This window comes from Gorilla gorilla, chromosome 23 (assembly GCF_029281585.2).
Source record: "Gorilla gorilla gorilla isolate KB3781 chromosome 23, NHGRI_mGorGor1-v2.1_pri, whole genome shotgun sequence".
NCBI lineage: Eukaryota > Metazoa > Chordata > Mammalia > Primates > Hominidae > Gorilla > Gorilla gorilla.
The window spans coordinates 51461691-51482764 of record NC_086018.1 but is presented as its reverse complement, the minus strand read 5'-3'; positions in this window follow the sequence as shown (position 1 = coordinate 51482764).

Sequence of the window (21074 nt, the reverse complement as noted above, 5' to 3'; positions counted from 1 at the left end):
GGAAATATCCACACCGCTATCTGTGTAAACATGGAAATGTCTACACCGCTATCTGTGTAAACATGCAAATATCTACACCGCCATCTGTGTAAACATGAAAATATCTACACCGCCATCCCTATAAACATGGAAATATCTACACCACCATCTTTATGAACATGGAAATATCTATACCGCTATCTGCATAAACATGGAAATATCTACACCGCCATCTCTATGAACATGGAAATATCTACACCGCCATCTGTACGAACATGGAAATATCTATACCGCCATCTCTATGAACATGTAAATATCTACACCGCAATCTGTATGAACATGGAAATATCTACACCGCTAACTGTATGAACATGGAAATAGCTACACCGTTATCTGTATGAACATGAAAATATCTACACCGTTATCTGTATGAACATGGAAATATCTACACCGCTATCTGTATGAACATGGAAATATCTACAACGCTATCTGTATGAACATGCAAATATCTACACAGCTATCTGTATATCAATGGAAATATCTACACTGCTATCTCTATAAACATGGAAATAACTACACTGCTATCTGTATAAACATGGAAATATCTACACCACCACCTGCATGAACACGGAGATATCTACACTGCCATCTGCACGACCATGGAAATATCTACACCGCCATCTGCATGAACATGTAAATATCTACACCACCATCTGTATGAACATGGAAATATCTACACCGCTAATTGTATGAACATCGAAATATCTACACCGCTATCTGTATGAACATGGAAATATCTACACCGCTATCTGTGTGAACATGGAAATATCTACACCGCTATCTGTATGAACATGGAAATATCCACACCGACCTCTGTATGAACATGGAAATATCTACACCGCTATCTCTATGAACATGCAAATATCTACACAGCTATCTGTATATCAATGGAAATACCTACACTACTATCTCTATAAACATGGAAATAACTACATTGCTATCTGTATATACATGGAAATATCTACACCGCCATCTCTATGAACATGGAAATATCTACACCGCCATTTGTATGAACATGGAAATATCTACACCGCCATCTCTATGAACATGGAAATATCTACACTGCCATTTGTATGAACATGGAAATATCTACACCGCCATCTGTATGAACATGGAAATATCTTCACCGCCATCTGTATGAGCATGGATATATCTACACAGCTATCTGCATATACATGGAAATATCTACACAGTTTTCTCTATAAATATGGAAATAACTACAGCGCTATCTCTATAAACTTCGAAATATCTACACCGCCATCTGTATGAACATGGAAACATCTAAACCGCCATCTGTACGAACATGGACATATCTACACCGGCATCTGTATTAAGATGGAAATATCTACACCGCTATCTGTATAAACATGGAAATATCTGCCCAACTATCTGTATAAACATGGAAATATCCGCACCGCTATCTGTATTATCATTTAAATATCTACACCGCTATCTGCATAAACATGGATATATGCACACTGTTGTCTGTGTAAACATGGAAATGTCTACACCGCTATCTGTGTAAACAGGGAAATATCTACACCGCCATCTGTGTTAACATGGAAATATCTACACCGCCATCTCTGTAAACATGGAAATATCTACACCAACAACTTTATGAACATGGAAATATCTACACCGCCATCTCTATAAACGTGGAAATATCTACACCGCTATCTGTATGAACTTGGAAATATCTACACTGCTATCTGTATAAAATTGAAATTATCTACTCCACTATCTCTATAAACATTGAAATATCTACACTGTTATCTGTATAAACATGAAAATATCTACACCGCTATCTGTATAAACATGGAAATAACTTCACCGCTATCTGTATAAACATGGAAACATCTACAACGCTGTCTCTATAAACTTTGAAATAACTACACCACTATCTCTATAAACATGGAAATATCTAGACCGCCATCTCTATAAACATGGAAATATCTACACCACCATCTGTAATAACATGGAAATATCTATACCGCTGTCTGCATAAACATGGAAATAACTACGCCGCCATCTCCATGAACATGGAAATATCTACACGGCCATGTGTACGAACATGGAAATATCTACACCGTCATCTGTAAGAACATGGAAATATCTACACCGCTAACTGTATGACCATGGAAATATCTACACCACTATCTGTATGAACATGGAAATATCTACACCGCTATCTGTATGAACATGGAAATATTTACACCGCTATCTGTACGAAGATGGAAATATCTACACCGCTATCTGTAAGAAAATGCAAATATCTACACAGCTATGTGTATATCAATGGAAATATCTACACTGCTATCTCTATAAACATGGAAATAACTACACTGCTATCTGTATAAACATGGAAATATCTACACCGCCATCTCTGTGAACATGGAAATATCTACACGGCCATTTGTATGAACATGGAAATATGTACACCGCCATCTCTATGAACATGGAAATATCTACACCGCCATTTGTATGAACATGGAAATATCTACACCGCCATCAGTATGAACATGGAAATATCTACACCGCCATCTCTATAAATGTGGAAATATCTACATCGCTATCTGTGTGAACTTGGAAATATCTACACTGCTCTCAGTATAAAATTGGAATTATCCACACCACTATCTCTATAAACAAGGAAATATCTACACAGCTATCTGTATAAACATGGAAATATCTGCCCAGCTATCTGTATAAACATGGAAATATCTACACTGCTATATGCATAAACATGGAAATATCCACACCGCTATCTGTGTAAACATGGAAATGTCTACACCGCTATCTGTGTAAACATGCAAATATCTACACCGCCATCTGTGTAAACATGAAAATATCTACACCGCCATCCCTATAAACATGGAAATATCTACACCACCATCTTTATGAACATGGAAATATCTATACCGCTATCTGCATAAACATGGAAATATCTACACCGCCATCTCTATGAACATGGAAATATCTACACCGCCATCTGTACGAACATGGAAATATCTATACCGCCATCTCTATGAACATGTAAATATCTACACCGCAATCTGTATGAACATGGAAATATCTACACCGCTAACTGTATGAACATGGAAATAGCTACACCGTTATCTGTATGAACATGAAAATATCTACACCGTTATCTGTATGAACATGGAAATATCTACACCGATATCTGTATGAACATGGAAATATCTACAACGCTATCTGTATGAACATGCAAATATCTACACAGCTATCTGTATATCAATGGAAATATCTACACTGCTATCTCTATAAACATGGAAATAACTACACTGCTATCTGTATAAACATGGAAATATCTACACCACCACCTGCATGAACACGGAGATATCTACACTGCCATCTGCACGACCATGGAAATATCTACACCGCCATCTGCATGAACATGTAAATATCTACACCACCATCTGTATGAACATGGAAATATCTACACCGCTAATTGTATGAACATCGAAATATCTACACCGCTATCTGTATGAACATGGAAATATCTACACCGCTATCTGTGTGAACATGGAAATATCTACACCGCTATCTGTATGAACATGGAAATATCCACACCGACCTCTGTATGAACATGGAAATATCTACACCGCTATCTCTATGAACATGCAAATATCTACACAGCTATCTGTATATCAATGGAAATACCTACACTACTATCTCTATAAACATGGAAATAACTACATTGCTATCTGTATATACATGGAAATATCTACACCGCCATCTCTATGAACATGGAAATATCTACACCGCCATTTGTATGAACATGGAAATATCTACACCGCCATCTCTATGAACATGGAAATATCTACACTGCCATTTGTATGAACATGGAAATATCTACACCGCCATCTGTATGAACATGGAAATATCTTCACCGCCATCTGTATGAGCATGGATATATCTACACAGCTATCTGCATATACATGGAAATATCTACACAGTTTTCTCTATAAATATGGAAATAACTACAGCGCTATCTCTATAAACTTCGAAATATCTACACCGCCATCTGTATGAACATGGAAACATCTAAACCGCCATCTGTACGAACATGGACATATCTACACCGGCATCTGTATTAAGATGGAAATATCTACACCGCTATCTGTATAAACATGGAAATATCTGCCCAACTATCTGTATAAACATGGAAATATCCGCACCGCTATCTGTATTATCATGGAAATATCTACACCGCTATCTGCATAAACATGGATATATGCACACTGTTGTCTGTGTAAACATGGAAATGTCTACACCGCTATCTGTGTAAACAGGGAAATATCTACACCGCCATCTGTGTTAACATGGAAATATCTACACCGCCATCTCTGTAAACATGGAAATATCTACACCGCCATCTCTGTGAACATGGAAATATCTACACGGCCATTTGTATGAACATGGAAATATGTACACCGCCATCTCTATGAACATGGAAATATCTACACCGCCATTTGTATGAACATGGAAATATCTACACCGCCATCAGTATGAACATGGAAATATCTACACCGCCATCTCTATAAATGTGGAAATATCTACATCGCTATCTGTGTGAACTTGGAAATATCTACACTGCTCTCAGTATAAAATTGGAATTATCCACACCACTATCTCTATAAACAAGGAAATATCTACACAGCTATCTGTATAAACATGGAAATATCTGCCCAGCTATCTGTATAAACATGGAAATATCTACACTGCTATATGCATAAACATGGAAATATCCACACCGCTATCTGTGTAAACATGGAAATGTCTACACCGCTATCTGTGTAAACATGCAAATATCTACACCGCCATCTGTGTAAACATGAAAATATCTACACCGCCATCCCTATAAACATGGAAATATCTACACCACCATCTTTATGAACATGGAAATATCTATACCGCTATCTGCATAAACATGGAAATATCTACACCGCCATCTCTATGAACATGGAAATATCTACACCGCCATCTGTACGAACATGGAAATATCTATACCGCCATCTCTATGAACATGTAAATATCTACACCGCAATCTGTATGAACATGGAAATATCTACACCGCTAACTGTATGAACATGGAAATAGCTACACCGTTATCTGTATGAACATGAAAATATCTACACCGTTATCTGTATGAACATGGAAATATCTACACCGATATCTGTATGAACATGGAAATATCTACAACGCTATCTGTATGAACATGCAAATATCTACACAGCTATCTGTATATCAATGGAAATATCTACACTGCTATCTCTATAAACATGGAAATAACTACACTGCTATCTGTATAAACATGGAAATATCTACACCACCACCTGCATGAACACGGAGATATCTACACTGCCATCTGCACGACCATGGAAATATCTACACCGCCATCTGCATGAACATGTAAATATCTACACCACCATCTGTATGAACATGGAAATATCTACACCGCTAATTGTATGAACATCGAAATATCTACACCGCTATCTGTATGAACATGGAAATATCTACACCGCTATCTGTGTGAACATGGAAATATCTACACCGCTATCTGTATGAACATGGAAATATCCACACCGACCTCTGTATGAACATGGAAATATCTACACCGCTATCTCTATGAACATGCAAATATCTACACAGCTATCTGTATATCAATGGAAATACCTACACTACTATCTCTATAAACATGGAAATAACTACATTGCTATCTGTATATACATGGAAATATCTACACCGCCATCTCTATGAACATGGAAATATCTACACCGCCATTTGTATGAACATGGAAATATCTACACCGCCATCTCTATGAACATGGAAATATCTACACTGCCATTTGTATGAACATGGAAATATCTACACCGCCATCTGTATGAACATGGAAATATCTTCACCGCCATCTGTATGAGCATGGATATATCTACACAGCTATCTGCATATACATGGAAATATCTACACAGTTTTCTCTATAAATATGGAAATAACTACAGCGCTATCTCTATAAACTTCGAAATATCTACACCGCCATCTGTATGAACATGGAAACATCTAAACCGCCATCTGTACGAACATGGACATATCTACACCGGCATCTGTATTAAGATGGAAATATCTACACCGCTATCTGTATAAACATGGAAATATCTGCCCAACTATCTGTATAAACATGGAAATATCCGCACCGCTATCTGTATTATCATGGAAATATCTACACCGCTATCTGCATAAACATGGATATATGCACACTGTTGTCTGTGTAAACATGGAAATGTCTACACCGCTATCTGTGTAAACAGGGAAATATCTACACCGCCATCTGTGTTAACATGGAAATATCTACACCGCCATCTCTGTAAACATGGAAATATCTACACCAACAACTTTATGAACATGGAAATATCTACACCGCCATCTCTATAAACGTGGAAATATCTACACCACTATCTGTATGAACTTGGAAATATCTACACTGCTATCTGAATAAAATTGAAATTATCTACACGACTATCTCTATAAACATGGAAATATCTACACTGTTATCTGTATAAACATGAATATATGTACACTGCTATCTGTATAAACATGGAAATAACTTCACCGCTATCTGTATAAACATGGAAATATCTACAACGCTGTCTCTATAAACTTTGAAATAACTACACCACTATCTCTATAAACATGGAAATATCCTGACCGCCATCTCTATAAACATGGAAATATCTACACCACCATCTGTATTAACATGGAAATATCTATACCGCTGTCTGCATAAACATGGAAATAACTACACCGCCATCTCCATGAACATGGAAATATCTACACGGCCATGTGTACGAACATGGAAATATCTACACCGTCATCTGTATGAACATGGAAATATCTACACCGCTAACTGTATGACCATGGAAATATCTACACCGCTATCTGTATGAACATGGAAATATCTACACCGTTATCTGTATGAACATGGAAATATCTACACCGCTAACTGTATGAACATGGAAATATCTTCACCGCTATCTGTATGAACATGGAAATATCTACACCGTTATCTGTATGAACATGGAAATATCTACACCGCTATCTGTATGAACATGGAAATATCTACACCGCTATCTGTATGAACATGGAAATATCTACACCGCTATCTGAATCAACATGCAAATATCTACACAGCTATCTGTATATCAATGGAAATATCGACACTGCTATCTCTATAAACATGGAAATAACTACACTGCTATCTGTATAAACATGGAAATATCTACACCGCCACCTGTATGATCATGGAAATGACGACACTGCCATCCGTACAAACATGGAAATATCAACACCGCCATCTGTATGAACATGTAAATATCTACACCACAATCTGTGTGAACATGGAAATATCTACACCGCTAACTGTATGAACATGGAAATATCTACACCGATATCTGTATGAAAATGGAAATATCTACACCGCTATCTGTATGAACATGGAAATATCTACACTGCTAGCTGTATGAACTTGGAAATATCTACACTGCTCTCTGTATAAAATTGAAATTATCGACACCACTATCTCTATAAACATGTAAATAACTACACCGCTATCTGTGTAAACATGGAAATATCTACACCGCCATCTGTGTAAACATGAAAATACCTACACCGCCATCCCCATTAACATGGAAATATCTACACCGCCATCTGTATGAACATGGAAATATCTACACCGCCATCTCTATAAACGTGGAAATATCTACACCGCTATCTGTATGAACTTGGAAATATCTACACTGCTCTCTGTATAAAACTGAAATTATCTACACCACTATCTCTATAAACATGGAAATATCTACACTGCTATCTGTATAAACATGGAAATATCTACACCACTATCTGTATAAACATGGAAATATCTCCACCGCTATCTGTATAAACATGGAAATATCTACAACGCTGTCTCTATAAACTTGGAAATAACGACACCACTATCTCTGTAAACATGGAAATATCTAGAACGCCATCTCTATAAACATGGAAATATCTACACCACAATCTGTATAAACATGGAAATATCTAAGCCGCTATCTTCATAAACTTGGAAATATCTACACCGCCTTCTCTATGAACATGGAAATATCTACACAGCAATCTGTAAGAACATGGAAATATCTATACCGCCATCTGTATGAACATGGAAATATCTACACCACCGTCTGTATGAACATGGAAATAGCTGCACCGCTAACTGTATGAACATGGAAATATCTACACCGCTATCTGTATGAACATGGAAATACCTACACCGTTATCTGTATGAACATGGAAATCTCTAAACTGCTATCTGTATGAACATGGAAATATCTACACCGTTATCTGTACGAACATGGAAATATCTACACCGCTATCTGTACGAACATGTAAATATCTACACAGCTATCTGTATATCAATGTAAATATCTACACTGCTATCTCCATAAACATGGAAATAACTACAATGCTATCTGTATAAACATGGAAATATCTACACCGCCACCTGTATGAACATGGAAATATCTACACTGCAATCCGTACGAACATGGAAATATCTACACCGCCATCTGTATGAACATGTAAATATCTAAACCACCATCTGTATGAACATGGAAATATCTACACCGCTAAGTGTATGAACAAGGAAATATCTACACCGCTATTGGTATGAACATGGAAATATCTACACCGCTATCTGTATGAACATAGAAATATCTACACCTCTATCTGTATGAACATGGACATATCTACACCGCCATCTGTATTAAGATGGAAATATCTACACCGCTATCTGTATAAACATGGAAATATCTGCCCAACTATCTGTATAAACATGGAAATATCCGCACCGCTATCTGTATAAACATGGAAATATGTACACCGCTATCTGCATAAACATGGAAATATCCACACCGCTAAATGTGTAAAGATGGAAATGACTACACCGCTATCTGTGTAAACATGGAAATATCTACACCGCCATCTGTGTAAATATGGGAATATCTACACCGCCATCTCTGTAAACATGGAAATATCTACACCGCCATCTGTATGAACTTGGAAATATATACACCGCCATCTCTATAAACGAGGAAATATCTACACCTCTATCTGTATGAACTTGGAAATATCAACACTGCTATCTGTATAAAATTGAAATTATCTACACCACTATCTCTATAAACATGGAAATATCTACACTGATATCTGTATAAACATGAAAATATCTACACCGCTATCTGTATAAACATGGAAATAACTTCACCGCTATCTGTATAAACATGGAAATATCTACAATGCTGTCTCTATAAACTTGGAAATAACTACACCACTATCTCTATAAACATGGAAATATCTACACCGCTAACTGTATGAACATGGAAATATCTACACCGCTATCTGTATGAACATGGAAATATCTGCACCGCTATCTGTATGAACATGGAAATATCTACACCGCTATCTGTATGAACATGGAAATATCTACACCGCTATCTGTATGAACATGGAAATATCTACACCGCTATCTGTATAAACATGCAAATATCAACACAGCTATCTGTATATCAATGGAAATATCTACACTGCTATCTCTATAAACATGGAAATAACTACACTGCTATCTGTATAAACTTGGAAATATCTACACCGCCATCTCTTTGAACATGGAAATATCTACACCGCCATTTGTATGAACTTGGAAAAATCTACACCGCCATCTCTATGAACATGGAAATATCTACACCGCCATTTGTATGAACATGGAAATATCTACACCTCCATCTGTATGAACATGGAAATATCTTCACCGCCATCTGTATGAACATGGATATATCTACACAGGCATCTGGATGAACATGGAAATATCTACAAGGCTATCTGCATGAACATGGAAATATCTACACAGCTATCTGAATATACATGGAAATGTCTACACAGATTTCTCTATAAATATGGAAATAACTACAGCGCTATCTCTATAAACTTCGAAATATCTACACCTCCGTCTGCATGAACATGGAAATATCTACACCGCCATCTGTACAAACATGGACATATCTACACCGCCATCTGTATTAAGATGGAAATATCTACACCGCTATCTGTATAAACATGGAAATATCTACCCAACTATCTGTATAAACATGGAAATATCCACACCGCTATCTGTATAAACATGGAAATATCTACACCGCTATCTGCATAAACATGGAAATATCCACACCGCTATCTGTGAAAACATGGAAATGTCTACACCGCTATCTGTGTAAACATGGAAATATCTACATCACCATCTGTGTAAACATGAAAATATCTACACAGCCATCTCTATAAATATGGAAATATCTACACCGCCATCAGTATGAACATGTAAATATCTACACGGCCACATCTATAAACGTGGAAATATTCACACCGCTATCTGTATGAACTTGGAAATATCTACAGTGCTCTCGGTATAAAATTGAAATTATCTACACCACTATCTCTATAAACATGGAAATATCTACTCTGCTATCTGTATAAACATGGAAATATCTACACCGCTATCTGTATTAACATGGAAATATCTTCACCGCTATCTGTATAAACATGGAAATATCTACAGCGCTGTCTCTAAAAACTTGGAAATAACTACACCACTATCTCTGTAAACATGGAAATATCTAGACCACCATCTCTATAAACATGGAAATATCTACACCACCATCTGTATAAACATGGAAATATCTATACCGCTATCTGCATAAACATGGAAATATCTACACCGCCATCTCTATGAAAATGGAAATATCTACACCGCCATCTGTACGAACATGGAAATATCTACACCGCCATCTGTATGAACATGGAAATATCTACACCGCTAACTGTATAAACATGGAAATATCTACACCGCTATCTGTATGAACATGGAAATATCTACACCGCTATCTTTGTGAACATGGAAATATCTACACCGCTATCTGTACGAACATGGAAATATGTACACCGCTATCTGTATGAACATGCAAATATCTACACCGCTATCTGTATGAACATGCAAATATCTACACAGCTATCAGTATATCAATGGAAATATCTACACTGCTATCTCTATAAACATGGAAATAACTACACTGCTATCTGTATAAACAGGGAAATATCTACACCGCCACCTGTATGAACATGGAAATATCTACACTGCCATCGGTACGAACATGGAAATATCTACACAGCCATCTGTATGAACATGGAAATATCTACACCGCTATTGGTATGAACATGGAAATAACTACACCGCTATCTGTATGAACATGGAAATATCTACACCGCTATCTGTATGAACATGGAAATATCTACACCGCTATCTGTATGAACATGGAAATATCTACACCGCTATCTGTATGAACATGGAAATATCTAGACCGCTATCAGTATGAACATTCAAATATCTACACAGCTATCTGTATATCAATCAAAATATCTGTACTGCTATCCCTATAAACATGGAAATAACTACACTGCTATCTGTATAAATATGGAAATATCTACACCGCCATCTCTATGAACATGGAAATATCTACACCGCCATTTGTATGAAGATGGAAATATCTACACTGCCATCTGTATGAACATGGAAATATCTTCACCGCCATCTGTATGAGCATGGATATATCTACACAGCTATCGGCATATACATGGAAATATCAACACAGTTTTCTCTATAAATATGGAAATAACTACAGCGCTATCTCTATAATCTTCGAAATATCTACACCGCCATCTGTATGAACATGGAAACATCTACACCGCCATCTGTACGAACATGGACATATCTACACCGCCATCTGTATTAAGATGGAAATATCTACACCGCTATCTGTATAAACATGGAAATATCTACACCGCTATCTGCATAAACATGGATATATGCACACTGCTGTCTGTGTAAACATGGAAATGTCTACACCGCTATCTCTGTAAACAGGGAAATATCTACACCACCATCTGTGTTAACATGGAAATATCTACACCGCCATCTCTGTAAACATGGAAATATCTACACCAACATCTGTATGAACATGGAAATACCTACACCGCCATCTCTATAAACGTGGAAATATCTACACCGCTATCTGTATGAACTTGGAAATATCTACACTGCTATCTGTATAAAATTGAAATTATCTACTCCACTATCTCTATAAACATGGAAATATCTACACTGTTATCTGTATAAACATGAAAATATCTACACCGCTATCTGTATAAACATGGAAATAACTTCACCGCTATCTGTATAAACATGGAAACATCTACAACGCTGTCTCTATAAACTTTGAAATAACTACACCACTATCTCTATAAACATGGAAATATCTAGACCGCCATCTCTATAAACATGGAAATATCTACACCACCATCTGTAATAACATGGAAATATCTATACCGCTGTCTGCATAAACATGGAAATAACTACACCGCCATCTCCATGAACATGGAAATATCTACACGGCCATGTGTACGAACATGGAAATATCTACACCGTCATCTGTAAGAACATGGAAATATCTACACCGCTAACTGTATGACCATGGAAATATCTACACCACTATCTGTATGAACATGGAAATATCTACACCGCTATCTTTGGGAACATGGAAATATCTACACCGCTATCTGTACGAACATGGAAATATGTACACCGCTATCTGTATGAACATGCAAATATCTACACCGCTATCTGTATGAACATGCAAATATCTACACAGCTATCAGTATATCAATGGAAATATCTACACTGCTATCTCTATAAACATGGAAATAACTACACTGCTATCTGTATAAACAGGGAAATATCTACACCGCCACCTGTATGAACATGGAAATATCTACACTGCCATCGGTACGAACATGGAAATATCTACACAGCCATCTGTATGAACATGGAAATATCTACACCGCTATCTGTATGAACATGGAAATATCTACACCGCTATCTGGATGAACATGGAAATATCTACACCACTATCTGTATGAACATGGAAATATCTACACCGCTATCTGTATGAACATGGAAATATCTAGACCGCTATCAGTATGAACATTCAAATATCTACACAGCTATCTGTATATCAATCAAAATATCTGTACTGCTATCCCTATAAACATGGAAATAACTACACTGCTATCTGTATAAATATGGAAATATCTACACCGCCATCTCTATGAACATGGAAATATCTACACCGCCATTTGTATGAAGATGGAAATATCTACACCGCCATCTGTATGAACATGGAAATATCTACACCGCCATCTCTATAAACGTGGAAATATCTACACCGCTATCTGTATGAACTTGGAAATATCTACACTGCTCTCTTTATAAAACTGAAATTATCTACACCACTATCTCTATAAACATGGAAATATCTACACTGCTATCTGTATAAACATGGAAATATCTACACCGCTATCTGTATAAACATGGAAATATCTCCACCGCTATCTGTATAAACATGGAAATATCTACAACGCTGTCTCTATAAACTTGGAAATAACGACACCACTATCTCTGTAAACATGGAAATATCTAGAACGCCATCTCTATAAACATGGAAATATCTACACCACAATCTGTATAAACATGGAAATATCTAAGCCGCTATCTTCATAAACTTGGAAATATCTACACCGCCTTCTCTATGAACATGGAAATATCTACACAGCAATCTGTAAGAACATGGAAATATCTATACCGCCATCTGTATGAACATGGAAATATCTACACCACCGTCTGTATGAACATGGAAATATCTGCACCGCTAACTGTATGAACATGGAAATATCTACACCGCTATCTGTATGAACATGGAAATACCTACACCGTTATCTGTATGAACATGGAAATCTCTAAACTGCTATCTGTATGAACATGGAAATATCTACACCGTTATCTGTACGAACATGGAAATATCTACACCGCTATCTGTACGAACATGTAAATATCTACACAGCTATCTGTATATCAATGTAAATATCTACACTGCTATCTCCATAAACATGGAAATAACTACAATGCTATCTGTATAAACATGGAAATATCTACACCGCCACCTGTATGAACATGGAAATATCTACACTGCAATCCGTACGAACATGGAAATATCTACACCGCCATCTGTATGAACATGTAAATATCTAAACCACCATCTGTATGAACATGGAAATATCTACACCGCTAAGTGTATGAACAAGGAAATATCTACACCGCTATTGGTATGAACATGGAAATATCTACACCGCTATCTGTATGAACATAGAAATATCTACACCTCTATCTGTATGAACATGGACATATCTACACCGCCATCAGTATTAAGATGGAAATATCTACACCGCTATCTGTATAAACATGGAAATATCTGCCCAACTATCTGTATAAACATGGAAATATCCGCACCGCTATCTGTATAAACATGGAAATATGTACACCGCTATCTGCATAAACATGGAAATATCCACACCGCTAAATGTGTAAAGATGGAAATGACTACACCGCTATCTGTGTAAACATGGAAATATCTACACCGCCATCTGTGTAAACATGGGAATATCTACACCGCCATCTCTGTAAACATGGAAATATCTACACCGCCATCTGTATGAACTTGGAAATATATACACCGCCATCTCTATAAACGAGGAAATATCTACACCTCTATCTGTATGAACTTGGAAATATCAACACTGCTATCTGTATAAAATTGAAATTATCTACACCACTATCTCTATAAACATGGAAATATCTACACTGATATCTGTATAAACATGAAAATATCTACACCGCTATCTGTATAAACATGGAAATAACTTCACCGCTATCTGTATAAACATGGAAATATCTACAATGCTGTCTCTATAAACTTGGAAATAACTACACCACTATCTCTATAAACATGGAAATATCTACACCGCTAACTGTATGAACATGGAAATATCTACACCGCTATCTGTATGAACATGGAAATATCTGCACCGCTATCTGTATGAACATGGAAATATCTACACCGCTATCTGTATGAACATGGAAATATCTACACCGCTATCTGTATGAACATGGAAATATCTACACCGCTATCTGTATAAACATGCAAATATCAACACAGCTATCTGTATATCAATGGAAATATCTACACTGCTATCTCTATAAACATGGAAATAACTACACTGCTATCTGTATAAACTTGGAAATATCTACACCGCCATCTCTTTGAACATGGAAATATCTACACCGCCATTTGTATGAACTTGGAAAAATCTACACCGCCATCTCTATGAACATGGAAATATCTACACCGCCATTTGTATGAACATGGAAATATCTACACCTCCATCTGTATGAACATGGAAATATCTTCACCGCCATCTGTATGAACATGGATATATCTACACAGGCATCTGGATGAACATGGAAATATCTACAAGGCTATCTGCATGAACATGGAAATATCTACACAGCTATCTGAATATACATGGAAATGTCTACACAGATTTCTCTATAAATATGGAAATAACTACAGCGCTATCTCTATAAACTTCGAAATATCTACACCTCCGTCTGCATGAACATGGAAATATCTACACCGCCATCTGTACAAACATGGACATATCTACACCGCCATCTGTATTAAGATGGAAATATCTACACCGCTATCTGTATAAACATGGAAATATCTACCCAACTATCTGTATAAACATGGAAATATCCACACCGCTATCTGTATAAACATGGAAATATCTACACCGCTATCTGCATAAACATGGAAATATCCACACCGCTATCTGTGAAAACATGGAAATGTCTACACCGCTATCTGTGTAAACATGGAAATATCTACATCACCATCTGTGTAAACATGAAAATATCTACACAGCCATCTCTATAAATATGGAAATATCTACACCGCCATCAGTATGAACATGTAAATATCTACACGGCCACATCTATAAACGTGGAAATATTCACACCGCTATCTGTATGAACTTGGAAATATCTACAGTGCTCTCGGTATAAAATTGAAATTATCTACACCACTATCTCTATAAACATGGAAATATCTACTCTGCTATCTGTATAAACATGGAAATATCTACACCGCTATCTGTATTAACATGGAAATATCTTCACCGCTATCTGTATAAACATGGAAATATCTACAGCGCTGTCTCTAAAAACTTGGAAATAACTACACCACTATCTCTGTAAACATGGAAATATCTAGACCACCATCTCTATAAACATGGAAATATCTACACCACCATCTGTATAAACATGGAAATATCTATACCGCTATCTGCATAAACATGGAAATATCTACACCGCCATCTCTATGAAAATGGAAATATCTACACCGCCATCTGTACGAACATGGAAATATCTACACCGCCATCTGTATGAACATGGAAATATCTACACCGCTAACTGTATAAACATGGAAATATCTACACCGCTATCTGTATGAACATGGAAATATCTACACCGCTATCTTTGTGAACATGGAAATATCTACACCGCTATCTGTACGAACATGGAAATATGTACACCGCTATCTGTATGAACATGCAAATATCTACACCGCTATCTGTATGAACATGCAAATATCTACACAGCTATCAGTATATCAATGGAAATATCTACACTGCTATCTCTATAAACATGGAAATAACTACACTGCTATCTGTATAAACAGGGAAATATCTACACCGCCACCTGTATGAACATGGAAATATCTACACTGCCATCGGTACGAACATGGAAATATCTACACAGCCATCTGTATGAACATGGAAATATCTACACCGCTATTGGTATGAACATGGAAATAACTACACCGCTATCTGTATGAACATGGAAATATCTACACCGCTATCTGTATGAACATGGAAATATCTACACCGCTATCTGTATGAACATGGAAATATCTACACCGCTATCTGTATGAACATGGAAATATCTAGACCGCTATCAGTATGAACATTCAAATATCTACACAGCTATCTGTATATCAATCAAAATATCTGTACTGCTATCCCTATAAACATGGAAATAACTACACTGCTATCTGTATAAATATGGAAATATCTACACCGCCATCTCTATGAACATGGAAATATCTACACCGCCATTTGTATGAAGATGGAAATATCTACACTGCCATCTGTATGAACATGGAAATATCTTCACCGCCATCTGTATGAGCATGGATATATCTACACAGCTATCGGCATATACATGGAAATATCAACACAGTTTTCTCTATAAATATGGAAATAACTACAGCGCTATCTCTATAATCTTCGAAATATCTACACCGCCATCGGTATGAACATGGAAACATCTACACCGCCATCTGTACGAACATGGACATATCTACACCGCCATCTGTATTAAGATGGAAATATCTACACCGCTATCTGTATAAACATGGAAATATCTACACCGCTATCTGCATAAACATGGATATATGCACACTGCTGTCTGTGTAAACATGGAAATGTCTACACCGCTATCTCTGTAAACAGGGAAATATCTACACCACCATCTGTGTTAACATGGAAATATCTACACCGCCATCTCTGTAAACATGGAAATATCTACACCAACATCTGTATGAACATGGAAATACCTACACCGCCATCTCTATAAACGTGGAAATATCTACACCGCTATCTGTATGAACTTGGAAATATCTACACTGCTATCTGTATAAAATTGAAATTATCTACTCCACTATCTCTATAAACATGGAAATATCTACACTGTTATCTGTATAAACATGAAAATATCTACACCGCTATCTGTATAAACATGGAAATAACTTCACCGCTATCTGTATAAACATGGAAACATCTACAACGCTGTCTCTATAAACTTTGAAATAACTACACCACTATCTCTATAAACATGGAAATATCTAGACCGCCATCTCTATAAACATGGAAATATCTACACCACCATCTGTAATAACATGGAAATATCTATACCGCTGTCTGCATAAACATGGAAATAACTACACCGCCATCTCCATGAACATGGAAATATCTACACGGCCATGTGTACGAACATGGAAATATCTACACCGTCATCTGTAAGAACATGGAAATATCTACACCGCTAACTGTATGACCATGGAAATATCTACACCACTATCTGTATGAACATGGAAATATCTACACCGCTATCTGTATGAACATGGAAATATTTACACCGCTATCTGTACGAAGATGGAAATATCTACACCGCTATCTGTAAGAAAATGCAAATATCTACACAGCTATGTGTATATCAATGGAAATATCTACACTGCTATCTCTATAAACATGGAAATAACTACACTGCTATCTGTATAAACATGGAAATATCTACACCGCCATCTCTGTGAACATGGAAATATCTACACGGCCATTTGTATGAACATGGAAATATGTACACCGCCATCTCTATGAACATGGAAATATCTACAGCGCCATTTGTATGAACATGGAAATATCTACACTGCCATCAGTATGAACATGGAAATATCTACACCGCCATCTCTATAAATGTGGAAATATCTACATCGCTATCTGTGTGAACTTGGAAATATCTACACTGCTCTCAGTATAAAATTGGAATTATCCACACCACTATCTCTATAAACAAGGAAATATCTACACAGCTATCTGTATAAACATGGAAATATCTGCCCAGCTATCTGTATAAACATGGAAATATCTACACTGCTATATGCATAAACATGGAAATATCCACACCGCTATCTGTGTAAACATGGAAATGTCTACACCGCTATCTGTGTAAACATGCAAATATCTACACCGCCATCTGTGTAAACATGAAAATATCTACACCGCCATCCCTATAAACATGGAAATATCTACACCACCATCTTTATGAACATGGAAATATCTATACCGCTATCTGCATAAACATGGAAATATCTACACCGCCATCTCTATGAACATGGAAATATCTACACCGCCATCTGTACGAACATGGAAATATCTATACCGCCATCTCTATGAACATGTAAATATCTACACCGCAATCTGTATGAACATGGAAATATCTACACCGCTAACTGTATGAACATGGAAATAGCTACACCGTTATCTGTATGAACATGAAAATATCTACACCGTTATCTGTATGAACATGGAAATATCTACACCGCTATCTGTATGAACATGGAAATATCTACAACGCTATCTGTATGAACATGCAAATATCTACACAGCTATCTGTATATCAATGGAAATATCTACACTGCTATCTCTATAAACATGGAAATAACTACACTGCTATCTGTATAAACATGGAAATATCTACACCACCACCTGTATGAACACGGAGATATCTACACTGCCATCTGCACGACCATGGAAATATCTACACCGCCATCTGCATGAACATGTAAATATCTACACCACCATCTGTATGAACATGGAAATATCTACACCGCTAATTGTATGAACATCGAAATATCTACACCGCTATCTGTATGAACATGGAAATATCTACACCGCTATCTGTGTGAACATGGAAATATCTACACCGCTATCTGTATGAACATGGAAATATCCACACCGACCTCTGTATGAACATGGAAATATCTACACCGCTATCTCTATGAACATGCAAATATCTACACAGCTATCTGTATATCAATGGAAATACCTACACTACTATCTCTATAAACATGGAAATAACTACATTGCTATCTGTATATACATGGAAATATCTACACCGCCATCTCTATGAACATGGAAATATCTACACCGCCATTTGTATGAACATGGAAATATCTACACCGCCATCTCTATGAACATGGAAATATCTACACTGCCATGTGTATGAACATGGAAATATCTACACCGCCATCTGTATGAACATGGAAATATCTTCACCGCCATCTGTATGAGCATGGATATATCTACACAGCTATCTGCATATACATGGAAATATCTACACAGTTTTCTCTATAAATATGGAAATAACTACAGCGCTATCTCTATAAACTTCGAAATATCTACACCGCCATCTGTATGAACATGGAAACATCTAAACCGCCATCTGTACGAACATGGACATATCTACACCGGCATCTGTATTAAGATGGAAATATCTACACCGCTATCTGTATAAACATGGAAATATCTGCCCAACTATCTGTATAAACATGGAAATATCCGCACCGCTATCTGTATTATCATGGAAATATCTACACCGCTATCTGCATAAACATGGATATATGCACACTGTTGTCTGTGTAAACATGGAAATGTCTACACCGCTATCTGTGTAAACAGGGAAATATCTACACCGCCATCTGTGTTAACATGGAAATATCTACACCGCCATCTCTGTAAACATGGAAATATCTACACCAACAACTTTATGAACATGGAAATATCTACACCGCCATCTCTATAAACGTGGAAATATCTACACCACTATCTGTATGAACTTGGAAATATCTACACTGCTATCTGAATAAAATTGAAATTATCTACACGACTATCTCTATAAACATGGAAATATCTACACTGTTATCTGTATAAACATGAAAATATGTACACTGCTATCTGTATAAACATGGAAATAACTTCACCGCTATCTGTATAAACATGGAAATATCTACAACGCTGTCTCTATAAACTTTGAAATAACTACACCACTATCTCTATAAACATGGAAATATCCTGACCGCCATCTCTATAAACATGGAAATATCTACACCACCATCTGTATTAACATGGAAATATCTATACCGCTGTCTGCATAAACATGGAAATAACTACACCGCCATCTCCATGAACATGGAAATATCTACACGGCCATGTGTACGAACATGGAAATATCTACACCGTCATCTGTATGAACATGGAAATATCTACACCGCTAACTGTATGACCATGGAAATATCTACACCGCT